Source organism: Podarcis liolepis, assembly GCF_965112155.1.
Source record: "Podarcis liolepis genome assembly, chromosome: 11".
In the NCBI taxonomy this organism is placed as follows: Eukaryota; Metazoa; Chordata; class Lepidosauria; order Squamata; family Lacertidae; genus Podarcis; species Podarcis liolepis.
In genome coordinates this window covers 12527-29464 of record NC_139565.1, presented here as the reverse complement: position 1 = coordinate 29464, position 16938 = coordinate 12527, and the positions used below count along the sequence as shown (strand labels likewise).

The 16938-nt window shown below is 46.4% G+C and overlaps 1 long non-coding RNA gene across 1 annotated transcript; it reads right to left on the bottom strand.

Annotated features, from left to right (window-relative positions):
- Positions 1-7131: 7131 nt before the first annotated feature.
- On the bottom strand, positions 7132-16143 carry LOC310688503. The gene is made up of 2 exons (XR_014516976.1): positions 16006-16143; positions 7132-7545 (listed from the first exon to the last, which is right to left on the bottom strand). It is a non-coding gene; the product is annotated as an uncharacterized lncRNA (long non-coding RNA).
- Between the last annotated feature and the right edge of the window lie 795 nt (positions 16144-16938).

Below are 16938 nucleotides of genomic sequence, written 5' to 3'. Positions count from 1 at the left end.
GAAAGGCAATGGTCTCCGTGTGCCTGGAGACCCTCATTCTCATTGGTGGGGTCTGGTGCGTCACTTCCCCTCCCAGAAGCTCCCTGCCGTCAATGGTGGTTACTTGCAAGGGGAAATCCAGGGGCAGCAGGTGGAGCTGGTGCTCTAGTGCAAAGTCCTTGCTGAAGAAATTGCAGGAACTGCCTGAATCCAACAGCCCTTTCACCTTGACTGGGTGCCCATTTGGGAGTTCTAACACCACTTCTATGGCTATAGCCGCCCTGGGGGGGTCCGGTTGGGGCACTTCTATTGGTTGCTGGCCTGGCTGCTGTGCCCGCTGAGTGGCAGCCAAGCGTTGGCATTTCCCTGCTCCTGCCCCTTTTCCACCTCCCCCTCACCCCCTGCAGCTCCCACCATCCCTTGCCAGGCCTTTCTTTGCGGCCAGACCCTGGCAAAATGTCCTGGCCGCTGGCAGAGAAAACACTTCTTGGTGCTTTTCCCATCCTTTCCCTCCCTTTTGCGTCCTTCACTGGAGTTTGAAACCTCCCCCGCGCGCGCCCCATCTATTTCCATTGGCTCCGCCGGCGGGAAAGGCTGCCTTGGTATTTCAGGAATGCGGTAGTCATGGTAACGTTGCTCTCTCCCTTCCCACTTCTCCTGGGCCCGCGCTTCCTGCCTTACACCAATCACAAGAACAGCCTTGGTCAGCTGATCCATCGACTGCAGGCGGGGTGCGCGGGAAAGCTCGTCCTTCACCGTTGGGGACAACCCCTCCTCGAACAGCATTTGAATGGGTTCAGAGTCCAATTCCCACCTGAGCCGGTGGACTAACATGGCAAAGCGTGACCAGTAGTCTCTAACTGACTGGTTCCCCTGTTTGCAGCCCATCAGTTTCCGCCGAGTCACACTTTGCTGTACATCACTGGAATACATCGCATCATCGCCTGGAAGAATTTCCTCAGGTCTTTCAAGGTGGCATTCTGCGTTGCCATTGGGGGGCCTGATCCATTCTCTGGCCCCATCCTGCAGATGTCCGACAATATAGGCAACCCTCTCCCCATCGTCTGCAAAATCATTCTGTTGCAGTTCCAACGCGTACTCTATTTCCGTTCGGAACGCACTGTAGTCCTGGGGTTTCCCTCCAAATTTGTGTACCAGTCCCAGTACCTTCCTTGCTACGGGGTTGGGTCTGACCTGAGCATCCTGAGCCCGCCTTTCGTCCAGCCGCGCCATCAGAAGAGCCACATGCTGTTCCAAATCTCAGTTCCTCTCCACCAGATTTTGCACTCCAGCTGCTCCCTCCATGGCGCCAGCTTCTCCGGTTTTGCTCATGATGCTGCCTGCCTGTCGCTGTGCACGAGCGACATCAGGGACTGACGGATTGTTGTAATGAGTATGGGTTGCTCGTGCGTAAGTTGCTGTTTCTCCTGGCTATGTTGCCTGGTTAAACCTTTCTGTCTGGACAGCCCTTCACTTCGTGGCTGCCTCAGTCGCTAGCAGAATCTGTCAGTGGGTGTTTCTTAAACCTTTTCCAACATAAAAGTTGTTTGACGCTGTCAGGGGTTCAGGAGCAGAGGCGAGGGCAAGGGAGGAAACAGAGAGCGAGGGGGAGGAGTCCGAAGAAAAGATGAGTGACGACGACGACCCGAGATCTCCGAGCCTGTCCAGTGAAGATTCACAGAAAGGAGCGCCAGTGGCCAGAGCAAGGGGGGAGCTTAGGGGGACACCCCAGGAAGAAGGGTCCAGAGAGGGTTCAGAGGGCAGCAGTTGGAAATCGGGGCCAGCGTCACCAACAGAGCGCAGTGGGGAGGAAAGGCGCCAGTATCAGGAGTGGCCACACCTCCATCGGAGAGCGAAGAAACGGTCAAGCGGAAAGTGGAAGGTTGGGCGCGCACGCCAAGTTCAAATGCACCGGAAGGCGGCGCAGTGAGCAGCCCGGAAAGGGAGCCAGGTCCTAAAGCCCGACGCAAGGAGACAGGAGGGTCCGGGGGGTCAGCGTCAGAAGAGTCCAGGAAGGAAGAGACCACGGGGGGCAGAGGGACCCAGAGGAGAACGGTCAGGCGGAAAAGGTGGAGTAAGGCTAGGGTATTAAGTTGGCGTACAAGGGGCGGAGACTCAGACGGAGCTTCGCCGGTCTAGCTTATAAGACGTAGAGCTGCACGCAGCAGCTTGGAAATGGAAACCGTAACTCAATAAAGACTTTTATAAAGTGAACGCTGGCTAGCGTGATCCTCTGTGAGCAAGGATCTGAGAGCAGCTCTGACAGACGCCAAGTCTCCTCCTACTCTCCCTGCGCGGAAGTCTTCTGCGCAGGGAGGGCGTGGGTAGCGGAGGACCCGTGCTCTCCCCGCTGGTGTCCGGTGAAGAGTCCTGGAGCCCTCTCGCTGATTCCCCCATCAGCCCCCCTTTATCCCTGGTGTTGTGCTGATTTGCTTCCCCATCTGCTGAGCTGCCTCTCTCCCTGCTGGGCCCTTCTCCAGCATCATTTGAGAGCCTTCCCTCTGCCTCTAGCTCCAATGTCAGTTCCCTGACAGTTCCCCTGTTTGCAGCCCATCAGTTTCCGCCGAGTCACACTTTGCTGTACATCACTGGAATACATCGCATCATCGCCTGGAAGAATTTCCTCAGGTCTTTCAAAACAGTACCAAAACAGTACCAAAACAGTACTCCAAAACAGTACCATTTCACAGTACCATATACATAAAAAAGGTAAAGGACCCCTGACAGTTAAGTCCAGTCACAGACGACTCTGGAGTTGTGGAACTCATCTCGCTTTGTAGGCCGAGGGAGCCAGTGTTTGTATGCAGACAGTTTTTCTGGGTCATGTTGCCAGCATGACTAAGTCACTTCTGGCGAAACCAGAGCAACTCACGGAAACGCCATTTATCTTCCCGCCGGAGCGGGACCTATTTATCTACTTGCACTTTTTGGAGTGCTTTCGAACTGCTCGGTTGGCAGGAGCTAGGACCGAGCAATGGGAGCTCACCCTGTCACAGGGATTCAAATTACCGACCTTCTGATCAGCAAGCCCAAGAGGCTCAGTGGCTTAGACCACAGCATCACCCACGTCCCTACCATATACATATATGTATACAAATTTGCAAAGTTTTTACCTTGCCTCTCGTGACCACTGAACTGAAGGAAAATGAGTCCCACCCAACATGAAGCAAAAATAAAAGTCAGGAACCAACACTGTATTTCAAGTATTAGAAGAAATATAGTGCTACTTTTAAATAACAATTATAATTACAATAATAAAATATTCTAACTAGAATGAATCCCTGTAGCCCATAGGAAGAAATGGAGTTTTATTGTTCTCACTTGAGTGGTCTCCATTTTGCATTTGTGTGGCCTCCATCCAATGAGATTTAAATATTACAGAGCATTGTTTTATCCTCATGCAAATTTATCTTACCTGTTAAAAAGCATAATGGCATCCACTTCCATGAGAAAAGTTATTACCAGATCCATTGCAGTACAATAAGATTATTCCCATTCAAACAACAATAATTTTATATAAGTTGGAATCTAGATACAAATGTCTGTAAGTTTCTTATCACAATAAATGCAATAGAATGTGCTTTAAAAATGGGTTGATTTGTTTTGGTTAACTGTTCGTATCTGCTGCTTGGTGAATGTGCTTATATGTAACATTGATGCAAATTCATGATTGCGCAGAAGGGGCTTTGGGTTGCATTCAGGAACATTTCCTTGAGCTTGGTATGGTCAAACATCCACAGATGAAGTTTCATAGATACCCATACATACATACAGGGAACATTGTGTTGACAATGCAATATTGTGAACTGGCCTTTAGAATTTAGAGAAAACACAAAGCTGTTTTCTCTGTGTGTGCAAATATCCATGTCAATTTACAATAAAATATCTGTTTTTCTGCAAGTAGTTTCAATATCCCCTCCCTTAGAAGATGTGATTGTTGAGTACAGAAAGAAGGGAAATCTTTTGACTTCAAACAACATTTGCATATCCTCTAGTATTTGATCCACTGCAAGTAGATACAGTGGTGCCTCGCAAGACGAAATTAATTTGTTCCGCAAGTTTTTTCTTCTTGCGAGTTTTTCGTCTTGCGAAGCATGGTTTCCCATTGGAATGCATTGAAAATCAATTAATGCGTTCCTATGGAAACCGCTTGCCAGGCTGGCGGTGCGGAGAAGGGCTTTTCTCCCCACCGCAAGCCTTCAGGACAGGTACGGGAACAGAGGGGAAGGGGCGCAGCGCTTCTCCTCTGTTCCCAGGGCTTGCGGTGGGAGGAGGGTTTTTCCTCCCCACCACCAACATTCAGAACAGCATTCTGAATGTTGGCGGTGGGAAGGAAAACCCTCCTCCCACCGCAAGTCTTCAGAACAGCCATCCAAAGGCTGGCGCGGGGAGAAGCTCTCTCCGCCCCACCGCCAGCCTTCGGAGCAGCCTTCCGAAGGCTGCTCCAAAGCCTGGCAGTGGGGCGGAGAGCCCTCCTCCTGCCGCCAGCCTTTGGAGCAGCCTTCCGAAGCCTGGCGGTGGGGCGGAGAGCCCTCCTCCCGCCGCCAGCCTTCGGAGGAGGTCCGAGGACAGTGGGGAAGACGCGCTGCGCTTCCCCGCTGTCCCGGAGATTTCCCTATGGGCTTTCGTCTTGCGAAGGAAGCCCATAGGGAAATTCGTTTTGCGAAGTGCCTCCAAAACGGAAAACCCTTTCGTCTAGCGGGTTTTCCGTCTTGCAAGGCGTTCGTCTTGCGGGGCACCACTGTAGCTCCTTTTCATGAAGCTGCTCTTAACTGTTCTGTGGAGGCAGATTTTCATATTTCCTAAAACTAGAATAAGCCCCTAAAATACCGTATTTTTTGCTCTATAACATGCACCTGACCATAACACGCACATCGTTTTTAGAGGAGGAAAACAAGGGAAAAAACATTCAGAATGAAACAGTGGATGTATCATTTTTGTGCTTCATGCTGTGGCCACAGACATGTGATCTGATGGTGAATTTGGGCTGACCCAATGCAAAGATCCTGAGGATCCATGTGGATCCATGCTTTGTAACCACATTTTTGCACCATTGCAGCCCCAGACAACAGTGGGTGCGTGATTTGGGGGGGCAGGCTGTAGCCATGGACATGCTATGTTCTCTGGTGGTGAATTTGGGGGTGACCCAATGCAAAGATCCTGAGGATCCATGCTTTTTAACCACATTTTTGCACCATTGCAGCCCCAGGCAACAGTGGGTGCATGATTTTGGGGGGGCAGGCTGTAGCCATGGACATGCTATCTGCTCTGATGGTGAATTTGGGGTGACCCAGTGCAAAAATCCTGAGGATCCATGCTTTTTAACCACATTTTAAGTGGGGAGGGAAGGAAAAACACAGAAGGACAAGGAGCACGAGAGGGGTGTGCAGAGAAGCAGCTGGCTAAGAATGCAGGAGTGGGATATAACGGGAGGGAGGAAAGGAAGGGAAAAGTTCCCCCACCCACCCACCCACCCACCCAAGCCAGCCAGCGCTCTCTCTCTCCCACCTGCATGTTTTCAGCAGCACCGGAGCACAGAGAGGAAGGAACGACACTCTGCTTCCCCTCTGCTTGCCTGGAGGGGAGGGGCTTTGCCTGCTCTTTGTTCTGTTTGAGCAAACACAGCAACGAAACAGAAAAGGGTGGGCAGTAAGACCCTGAGGCAGAATGCAGGAAAGCAGCAGCTTCCTCTTTTCAGGTTTACCTTCTCCGTGACTGCGCGATTTGATTTTTGCCTGATTTTTCGGCTCCAGGGACCACATATTCGCTCAATAACACGCACAGACATTTCCCCTTCCTTTTTAGGAGAAAAAATCTGCGTGTTATAGAGAGAAAAATACGGTAAATAAGAAGAAAATGACCATTGGCCATGATAACTGAGGCTGATCATCTGGAGTGAACCATATTGCTTACCCCCATCCTATGCTGTATTTTGCTATGGTTATTGGGCGTGTGGGGGAAAGGGCTATTCTTATACCTTGAAATACTGTTAACTTTCACAATAGGTTTATACAGCTCTGGGATCTTCCTCTCGATCATTGGTCTGAGGTTCTCTTTCAACTTCTTGTAGTTCTTTTTCAATTCTTGTTGATATTTCCTTTGGTCAGCAGTAAGCAGGCACATATTTTTCCCCACTGCTTCACCACATCTGTTCCCAAAAATGAAGAAACCAATTCACACTGATAAATTTCACCACAGTATTGGACCATAAAGTTTTGTTTTTGTCTGGGACCAAGCGTGACTTAGGTGGGGCAAGTGAAGGAAAAACCATCAAAATTTAGAGGGTGGATGTGGAATTCAGCATCTGGGTAACCTAGGGTTTCATTTCAACAAAAGGATTCTAGCAAAAGAAGAGCCTTCAAAGTGTGAGCAAAATAACTGATGAAATCTCAGGCACCAGAAAGTGGGTCAGCAACCATGGGGAGGGACTCATAGAATTGTAGAGTTGGAAGCCCCCCCAAGGGTCATGTAGTGCAGTGCAGGATTCGCAACTGAAGCATCCATATAGAATCAATAGTTCAGTGAATTTCCCCATGACCAACAAAAGCAGAATATGGCTGTCGTCTTATATACACTCCTAGGCAAGTCCTACTAAACTTAAGTTTTACTCCTGAGTAAACATGCACTGCAAATCATGTGCATTCTTAACTTATAGAGAAGTTTTTAAAATGTACAATTTGGATTGGAATAAGTGGGCAGCAGAATAGGACAAAGTATTTATTCATGCTGTGCATAATGAATGCATGGTACTAAAAAGCCACAGGATGTGCTCATGGTCACTGGCTTATAAGGGAATCAGACAAAATCATGGAGGAGTGGTCTGCCCAAAGGAGAAGTGATAGATCCTTGTACAAAGGCAGTATGTCTCTGAATTCTAGTTGCTGGGGAGCAACAATTGGGGAGGGCTGTTGCTGGCTTTCCTGGAGGCATCTGATTGGCTACTGGAGGAAGAAAGGCTCTTGGCTTTTGGTCTGACCCAGCAGGAGGTTTCTTATAGCACATAATTTGTAAATCACATTTGCACCCCCAACCCCCCACCCCGGTTTTAGCCTTATTCACTTATTTGGTCTTCTGTTCTTGCTCAAATACTATGTGGTATCTGGCCACCCTACTACAAAGTAGTACTACAAAATCACACATTACAAAGATCACTAATTTTCTATACTGTGTATAGAGATTTATTTATTTGGAACATTTGTGCCTCGCTGTTCAGCCAACAAGGCCACCAGACAACTTAAATGCAATCAAAGCAAGATGGTCCCTACCCACAGGCAAAGGGGGCAGGGAGGGAAGAGGAATATCAAATCTCAGTCACAAATCACTAAACAGTTGTTCCTATGCTGACCAGCTGGCACAGTTCAGGGGCTGGAGGTGCCTGAAGGAGCTGGACCTCCAGCAAAGCTCTCCCACTGATGGCTGCCCCAGATAACAGTTGTGGGGAGAGGAGGCCTGAGGGAGCTGTCCTGTCACAGCAGAGCCAGTGGAGGGAGCTCTGCTTCACAGCTCTCACGGAAGTACTGTAGTTTGGATACTACGGGCTCCTCTGCAAAGCTGAAAGCAATTGCTCTGTGAAATAAATAAAAAATTCAGTGTGTAGAAATCCTTTCACTATGTGTCTGTTTTGTATTTAAAGCTTCACAGCCACCAAGTGCTAATCAGCTTGAAGCATGCTACAAGTCTTTCATAACATTATTGATATAAGTAAAGAAACATCTCATGTGGGAAAAATAGACACAATGTTTCCTTAAGAATTAAAAATTCCAGCACTCTCCATATGCAGCAGAATGAGGTGGCCAAATGGACCATACTACCTCAAGCTACAGGTGGGGAATAACGCTTCTATGCGTAAAAACCAAAGCCTAGCACATCATAGAGAAGGTAATTGTCAATTAAAAAAGCTAGCCTTTCCCCTGCTTTGCTGGCTTTCTAGTTGCAGGGAACTTTTAGTGTGTGAAAGCAATTTTCCATTGCTGCTCTTGCAGTTTATTCGACAGTTTCAGATGGCTTTGTGTTGTTGTAAACAAAATCTGCCCCTATTCCTTTATTGGAGAACCTTGTAGGTTCTCCATCGGCAGGAGAAAATAACAGAGGCCAGCCAGAGAATATTGAGAAGCAAAGCAGCTAGTAAGCCTGATCTTTATTAAACTGTTGCAACAGGGTGCTCCACCCACACGCAGGAGAGAGGAGGCGGACCGCGAACAATGTGTGCTTGCCATTTTGAAATTCCCTGCCCTGGAGCTCAAGACCACCCCCACAAACATCACACCTACATCACAGAAAAGGGAAATTTCTACAACAGAAATTTGAATTGTTTTTCCTGTCTGCCAGGTTATCTGATAATGCCTTATCTGATTGCCTTTCCTGGTAGTCTGGCCATTCCTTTGAGATGGTAATTACCCATGGTAATGGGAAGCAAAGACAGACCACTGAATACATAACAGTGAAAATACATTATTCCTTTCCACTTGGGATAATCTTGCCATAAATGCCCCAAACTAGCCTGACTAAAGAGTGGTGGAGAGGTATACTTCTGAATATTCAATAATTCTATAACATTTGCAGTATCAGATTGAGGTCTGCTGCTTCACATCAACAAGCTGAAAGGATTTACTCCATGACTTTCCTTAATGGTAAATATTAAGTAGGGTAGACAAATTGCAACATTGAGCTATTGTAGTTCCCATGCCAATATTGTGCTGTTTAGTCGTTTAGTCGTATCCGACTCTTCGTGACCCCATGGACCAGAGCACGCCAGGCACTCCTGTCTTTCGCCATTTAAAATTCCTTCTTGCTCCCCTGTCAGTGGAGGCTTGTTCTTAAGGGGGACTGGGGCACTGCTCCACCAAGCTCAATTGTTTCTTGGCTGTCCTCCAACAGCCTGCTTCTTTCTTACATCCTCTCTAGGGTTGGCATGAGCAGTGAGCTTTTTCCTCCTCAGTCTCAGGCTGCCTTTGCAGAACTCAACGAGGGGAGAGGGGCATGCCCCACATGTCCAGGGGAGGAGAGGGGCAGGGAAGCTGCTGCTCAGCCTCCTTGAGTGCGCCAGGTCAGACGTGACCCGGAGGCGGAGCTGCTGCTGTGACTGGGAGCGAGGTGCACTGCGGCCACCCACCCTCCTGCTCTCTTCCCCGGGTCAGGCCTAACCTAAGGACAGAGCTTTGGCCAGCAGAAGCACAGCAGCTTAGGTCAGCTCCTTCTCACGCGGAGCCAGGCACCAATGAGGGAACCTGCTTTGGGGGCACCTGTTTGTGCCCCCTGCCACAAATTTGTGCCCCCACGGCCCACACATACTACACTTCTGGGTGGGGACAAAACCAGAGTTATGTAGTTGGCTTCATCCATGGGCGTAGCCAGGATTTTTGTTAGTGGGGGCAAGCCTTTTGTTAGGGGGTCAGAACCTCAGTTAGCTATGTATTTTTATTTATTTATATTTATTTGGCCCCCCTTGGCCACATCCATGGCTCCATCTATCATAACATTTTGGAAATGCCCTGACCCACCCACCCCAACACTGATGTTGATTTTCTGAGATATCAGGCGCTCAAGCACAAGTCAAACATAAAGAATCGCTGCTGTTTCTTTTTGTGTAGCCTGTTTAGACTGGAAATTTGCCTCAGTTTTTTATTCTCTAAGGAAGGTTCTGTAAAGTGCAGGATAATGTAGTAGCTCACAGCATGGCAGGATGATCCCAAGAAGCTCAGTTAGTTGGGGACATGGGCATAGCCAGGGGGTGAAGTGGCCACCCCTAAATCAAGTAAATAAATAAAAATACAGAGAGTCTGATATTCCAGATGCAATCACACTTCTTCCTTAGGGCAGCCTCCTATTCATTTATTTCTTGTTGAAAGATAAAGAAGTGTTTTTCAGAAACTAGCAACAACTTTATATATCAAGACGACACATGTAGTTCATAGTAACTGTCTTTCAGGGCAGTTTGTCTAGTAACAAAAGCAGCTGTTGCTATGAACACTGACTAGTCACTAGAATAATAAGATGAAAGCTGGAGGTGGGGTTCGGGGTTGGGTTAGTCTTTCTTTAAACAAACATGTAAGTATGGATGCCAAGAAGAAGAAGAAGTAAGACAAGCGTTTTTGTGGGGGAGGGAGTTTATTGACTACTCAGATATAAGACTCACAACATCATTTTATAACCAAAGAAAGTGCCTTTATGTGACCATTAAAACAAATCAACTGCGGACTTCCGGGTTAGCGCCATAGGCGAATGGCGGAGTTCCTCCGACTGGAGGAACTGGCTCCGTGGAAACTGGGTCTTCCCGCCGCGGCGAAGGTGGGGACCCGCTAGAAATCCCAGGCGGAGGAAGCCTGGGAACGTGGGGTTCGGCAGGGCACCAGAAGCGCCCCCCTACACACCGGGAACCCCATTTTGGGGCTCCGAGTGAAGTGGGGTGAGCGGCGCGTGCTGCGAACCGATTGCTACTTTCATGGAGTGAAGCCGCACAGCCATTGCCGGAGAGCGCTGACTTTTTCCTGTGGACAATTGGATTTAAAACAAGTACCCGTGAGTAGAAATGGAAAATTGGATCAAGAAATTTCTTAATTTGGTAACGAAGCGGGAAGGTTCAAAACAGGAAGTCCGCCTTCCGCTTTTTGTACATAGACTGAAGCAAAAACCTTGTAAGCTAAAGTCTGGAAAGTCGTTTAAAAAGTTTAAATTTCCTTCATTTATAATTATTGAAACCCCCTTGGAAGCAGGAGAAAAGGGGGGGACTTTGTTTAACGCCTGCAGGAGAGAGTGAAGAAAGATAAGTTTCCACCGTCTCTAACCTGGGAACGGGGTGTCAGAGACAGAAATTCTTGGAGAGGTTCATTGACTGTGAATGGAATACTTTGACAGATAGCTAAAGAAGAGAAATAAAGTGATTCCAATGTTGCCTTCTGCATTCTAAAGAAACAAAATATCTGAAAAATGAAAGTAATTTTCCTTTGTTGGACTTGCCTTAAAAAAAATGGATACAAATAGAAATTGTCTCCTCTAGAGGGAGCTTGCTAAATTGTTGCTGCGTCTACTTGAGGACTCTACAGCTGCCAGATTAAGATCGTGGGACCAGTCCTTTTTGACCTTGACTAAATATGAGCTGGGAGGAAGTTTTGGTGCTTGCTTTATGCAAGACAAGTGCCTTGCTGGAACAGATGCATGAGAAGATGGATTTGATGAATGAGAAAATGGATTTGATGACTGTTGTGGTTAATAACTGTGGACAAACAGGGAATATTGATACAGAAACTATTCAGGGACCAACTCAGGAACCTGTACTGATTGGGCAAGTGCAGAAGATAATGGAGGAGGTTGTGGTTGCACCTCAAATAATACAAATGGAGAGACCCGAGGCCCTACAGGAGTATAAGCCGCTGTCTTTGAAGATTGAAGTTGGAGTCGGCCAGGGGGAGTCTGGAGCTGAGGAGGTTCTTAACTTTGGAGAGACCTCAAAATATGTAAATATTTTTGGACTACATTGATGATTGTGGGGAGTGGGATTCTGGGGAATGGGCTGGTTGGATGAAGGGAGACGAAGATAATTTTGGGTTGGAATCCCCCAGAGACCTACTCCCCAACGGGAAAGGAAAGAAACTAAGAAAGAGACCAACAAAAGACAAGGAAAAGTGCAAGTATAAACAAGAAGAAGAAGATCTGCAGAAGGGACATGGAAGAGACTTAAGGGCCTCGGACATTAGATTACCAGGTTGATGGACTAGATGGAATGGACAGTAAGGACTGACACGACCCGAGACCAGGAAGAAGAGACGTTGGATGAAGATTGGAAGAAAATTTATAAAGAATTTTTTTTTCTAGGGAATTGGCCTAAAATTAATGAACATTAGGGAAAATGTTGGAATGAAACTACTCTAGTAGAAAAGATATCAGGAGTTATGTATAGCTCTAAAGTATTTTTGGGTAAGATAAGGTTAAATAAGGTAATTTGAATAACTGAATATGGGGAAAGAATGGAAAGGATTTGTTGAGTTAATTAATAGGTTAAATTGTCAAGATAAATTATTTAGTAAAAATTGAGAAAGATGGAAAGAATTTGCTGAAATAATCAATCAAACTAGAATTAAAAAAAGGGAGGTGTGAGGAGGTCAATGAAACAAGCAAATGGAAGTTAAAGATATGTAATATGGGATTTGTGTCTTTTTTTCCTCCTTTTTTATCTTTTTGCTGTATTGTTGCATTGGTTTTTATGTCTTGTTTTTTTTTCTTGTTTTTCCCCCTATGTATTGTAGTGTTGTTTTTAATTTTTTTTCTTTTTTTCTGTAATTTTGAAATTATTAATAAATATTATTTTTAAAAAAACAAAAACAAATCAACTGGAATTACCGTATTTTTTGCTCTATAAGACGCACCAGACCACAAGACGCACCGACTGCATAATCAAAAAGGCCAGTAAGTTACTGTGAGACAAACAGAAGAAGCTGTGTTCCTTTTCAAATCTGTCTGTCAACAGTCACACACACCAAGCAAAAGCCACCCATAACAGACGTTTTCCTTGATAAATGGGAGAACTGTCTGATAATCAACAACCATATAATTTTATCCAGTAGTATTAGTTTGATCTGACGGAAACTGCACATTTCCCGAGAAGCACTGAAAGAATGCTTCATTTAACTACAAACCCCCAAATCTGGGATCCCATCAAAACTGATGTTTGGCAAAAGTTTTGCAGCAAAACCCTCACATTTTGTAACACCACATAAACAGAGTAATTGATACATCAAACCAGGGTTCATAATTAACATCCAAAACCCAACATTGTCCGATTCACTCCAAACTGGTGCCAAAGTCTGGCAAAAGTTTTGTAGCATTTTGCCAGACATTGTAGCATTTTTGTAGCATTTTGCCCGACAAACCAAGTAAGTGACAGGGGTCATAAGGTCACCCCAAAACCCAACATCGCCTGATTCACTCCAAATCAAGGCCAAAGTCTGGCAAAATGTTTGCAGTAAAAAACGCATGTTTTGCAGTGCCCCCCCAAACGGAGTGGTTCCTAGCACATCAGGAGGAAGAGTCAAGACAACCAAAAGTGGATAAATAGGTTGTATTTATTAAATATAACAACTTGAGGATCGGCAAAACTAGTCAGATTCGACCAATGTAACCAAATCAAATTACCGTATTTTTCGCTCTATAAGACGCACCAGACCACAAGATGCACCTAGTTTTTGGAGCAGGAAAACAAAAAAAATTATATTCTGAATCTCAGAAGCCAGAACAGCAAGAGGGATCGCTGCGCAGTGAAAGCAGCAATCCCTCTTGCTGTTCTGGCTTCTGGGATAGCTGCGCAGCCTGCATTCGCTCCATAAGACTCCATAAGACTCCATAAGGTCTATACAGCTGTGGGGCACAGAACATAATTCTGCCATGAGGCAGAAGCACCCACATTTTCAAACACAAACATCGTTGTAGAATGATTAGCTTTATGTCTTGCCCATCCACCTTCTTAGGAAGGCTGCCCCCACTCCATAAGCACCTCTACAACATTGCAAACCAAACTATGATAAGCTCAGGGATGAGGAAGCACAGCTAATATTTAGTGATCTCAACTGAATTTACCTCACCAGATTGTTATCCCCAAGATGGATGACCAGAATATCAGGGTTAGGGTTAGGGCAGGGGATAGGTGGACGTTCAGGGTTAGGGTTAGTGCCTGGATTTTTTTTCATGCTTTTTAAGCTTCTAATGATATTGCTTCATTTTTTATGAGACTGGATAATTCCAAAAAGTAAGCAAACTACCTGAAACGTAGCAAAACTAAGAGAAATGTGAAAACCAAGAGTGAGATACCAGAAACCCAACAAGGAAGGAATTCATGAAAAAGGAAAATTGACAGACAGAGACTTCAATCAAATCATTACCAAATTCACCAGAATCCCAAAACCAATTGAAAAGAAGCAGAAATATGAGAAGCAGAAGAAATACCACCAGAAACCCCCAACAAGAGGAGGAAAGTAAATTGCGCAGAAACCCCAAAGCCAGTTAAACCTTAGTTTTGCATGATGTGGGGGTGATTTCGCTTTCCCCTGAGATGTTTACTGCGTGGGTTTCTTGTTCAATTGGTTTTCTCATCTTTGGTGGATGTGGTTTGTTTCTGTTGTTTCTGGTTTGTTTTTGGGATTGTGTTGAATTTTTTCTGTGGTTTTCGTTTCATAGATTCTTTTATATAAATTACGATTGTGAAATATACTCAGAGTCTTGTATGTATTTCATGCTCTTTATTGCCCCCCCCCCACCTCAGGCTTTTATATACATTATTTACACAATGAGTCCCGTCTGACTGGCTAACTCTGCTTCCCTCTTGGAGCCTGATTGGCCTGCAGGAAAAGACCAATCAGTTGTTGCATTCTAGGATCCAAGGTTAGTACATAACAGATTGGGTGCTGGATTTATGGTGAGTTAGCTTCATTTCTAGATTTTTTGGGTTTTGCACCTTTGAGAATATTAATTTGTATGAGATCTGATAATCCCAAGAATAAAAGGAAAACCACCAGAAATGAAGCAAAACCACCAGAAATGTCTAATGACCATTCCAACAATGAAGTCAACCACTAAAAACACAAAAACCTACTGAAAAGAAGCAGAAGAACCATGTAAAAGCAACATCAATGGAAACTGACAAAGAAGCCAACCAACCCCAAACAAAGCAGATTCACCAGAAACCCCCAAAGCATTCAAAAGTATTACCACCAGAATGCAAAAACAAGAAAACTTCTCAAAAGAAGCAATAAAGCAAAAGTCCAAAAAACAAGCTAAACCAATGGAAAAGAAATGAAGCCAGCTGCAAACGAAGCACATTCACCAGAAACCCAAGACTAAGTGAAAACTAGTATGCTGTGTTGGTTAATTTCTGTTGCTTGAAGTGCTTTTGGACTCCCACAAATTGCATGCTTGTTGAGTTTCTGGTTTTGCTTTTTAAAAACTGGTTTCCAGTTTCTTGTGGCATTGCTTTGTAATTGGTGGCTTTACTGCTTTTTTGTTTTCTGCTGATTTGTTTAATTTGGGGTGGTTTTGCTTGCTTTTTGCATTTAGTTGTTTTGCTTCTTTTACTTTGAATGGTTCTGCAGTTTTGGGTGAGATTGTTTCTTTTCCATTGATTTGGCTTGGTTTTCATGTCTCCTGGTTTTGCCTCATTTTGGGAATATTTCTTGGTTTTTGTGCTTCTGGTGCTTCTTCAATTTTTTGGCATAACCAAGCCAAAACACCAGAAACACAGAAACAAATCATAAAGAAGCAGAGCTACCAGAAATCCAAAGCAAATTAATCAGAAATCCAAACAACCTATGAAGATGATGCAATACCAAAAGAAACACAAAAGCCAATTAAAAAACTGCTAAATGAAGCAACACCACAAGAAACAAAGAAAGCCTCATGACCTACGAAATGAAGCAATAACACAAAACACCACAAAAAGAAGCAAAGCGTTTAGGATTAGGTTTGGGTAAAGGTTAGGGTTACAGTGAGAGTTGGGTTTGAGTTGGATTAGGATTAGGAGTTAAAGTTGGGGTTGAGTTACGGTAAGAGAAGAACAGCAGAAGGAGAAATATAATTTTATTATTTAGGGTTAGGGTTAAATTAGGCTTAGGTTTAGACTGAGGCTTAGGTTTGGGTTAAGTTTAGGGTTAGAGTGAGGATTAGGTTTGAGTTAGGGTGAGCATTCGGGTTAAGGTTTGGTATTGGGTTGGATGTGAGTTAGGGTAAGAGAAGAACAGCAGCAGGAGCAATATAATTTTATTATTTATACTCCACCCAAGTCACTTGTGGCCGCTTTCAATAAAAGGTAAAAACATGAGCGCACTCGTAAGTGAATGCTCATGAATGTAGAAACTCTTACTTCCCATAGAATTCCCAAAGAAGACCTGGGAATTGTAGCTCTGAGCTTCTTTGCAGAGGGTTGGACTAGATGACCCTTGGGTTCCCCTTCCATCTCTACTAGGATGCTCCCTGTCTCACTCTCACTCACTCACTCACTCACTCACTCACACACTCCTCCTCTCCTTTTCCTGGCAGTTTCACCTTTTTCTGCACTCCTAGCTCGGAAGGGCAGAAGAGGCTGTGCTACCGCCATGTTGGGCGAGAGCAGGGGTACCGGAAGGAGATGCCACAGGAGGAGAGGCAAGAGGACAGGAAGGGGAGGGAAACGGGCGGAAGAGCCTGTGCTGCCGCCATCTTGGGCCAGGGCAGGGGTACCGGAAGGAGATGCCACCGGAGGAGAGGCAAGAGGACAGGAAGGGGAGGGAAACGGGCGGAAGAGCCTGTGCTGCCGCCATCTTGGGCGAGGGCAGGGGTACCGGAAGGAGATGCCACCGGAGGAGAGGCAAGAGGACAGGAAGGGGAGGGAAACGGGCGGAAGAGCCTGTGCTGCCGCCATCTTGGGCGAGGGCAGGGGTACCGGAAGGAGGTGCCACCGGAGGAGAGGCAAGAGGACAGGAAGGGGAGGGAAACGGGCGGAAGAGCCTGTGCTGCCGCCATCTTGGGCGAGGGCAGGGGTACCGGAAGGAGGTGCCACCGGAGGAGAGGCAAGAGGACAGGAAGGGGAGGGAAACGGGCGGAAGAGCCTGTGCTGCCGCCATCTTGGGCGAGGGCAGGGGTACCGGAAGGAGGTGCCACCGGAGGAGAGGCAAGAGGACAGGAAGGGGAGGGAAACGGGCGGAAGAGCCTGTGCTGCCGCCATCTTGGGCGAGGGCAGGGGTACCGGAAGGAGGTGCCACCGGAGGAGAGGCAAGAGGACAGGAAGGGGAGGGAAACGGGCGGAAGAGCCTGTGCTGCCGCCATCTTGGGCCAGGGCAGGGGTACCGGAAGGAGGTGCCACCGGAGGAGAGGCAAGAGGACAGGAAGGGGAGGGAAACGGGCGGAAGAGGCGCTGCGACGTTGGGCCAGCAGAGGCGTGCCGAGCCAGGCTGGCCCTCTCTCTTTCCCCCGCCCACTCTCTCTCGACCCCGCTCTCCC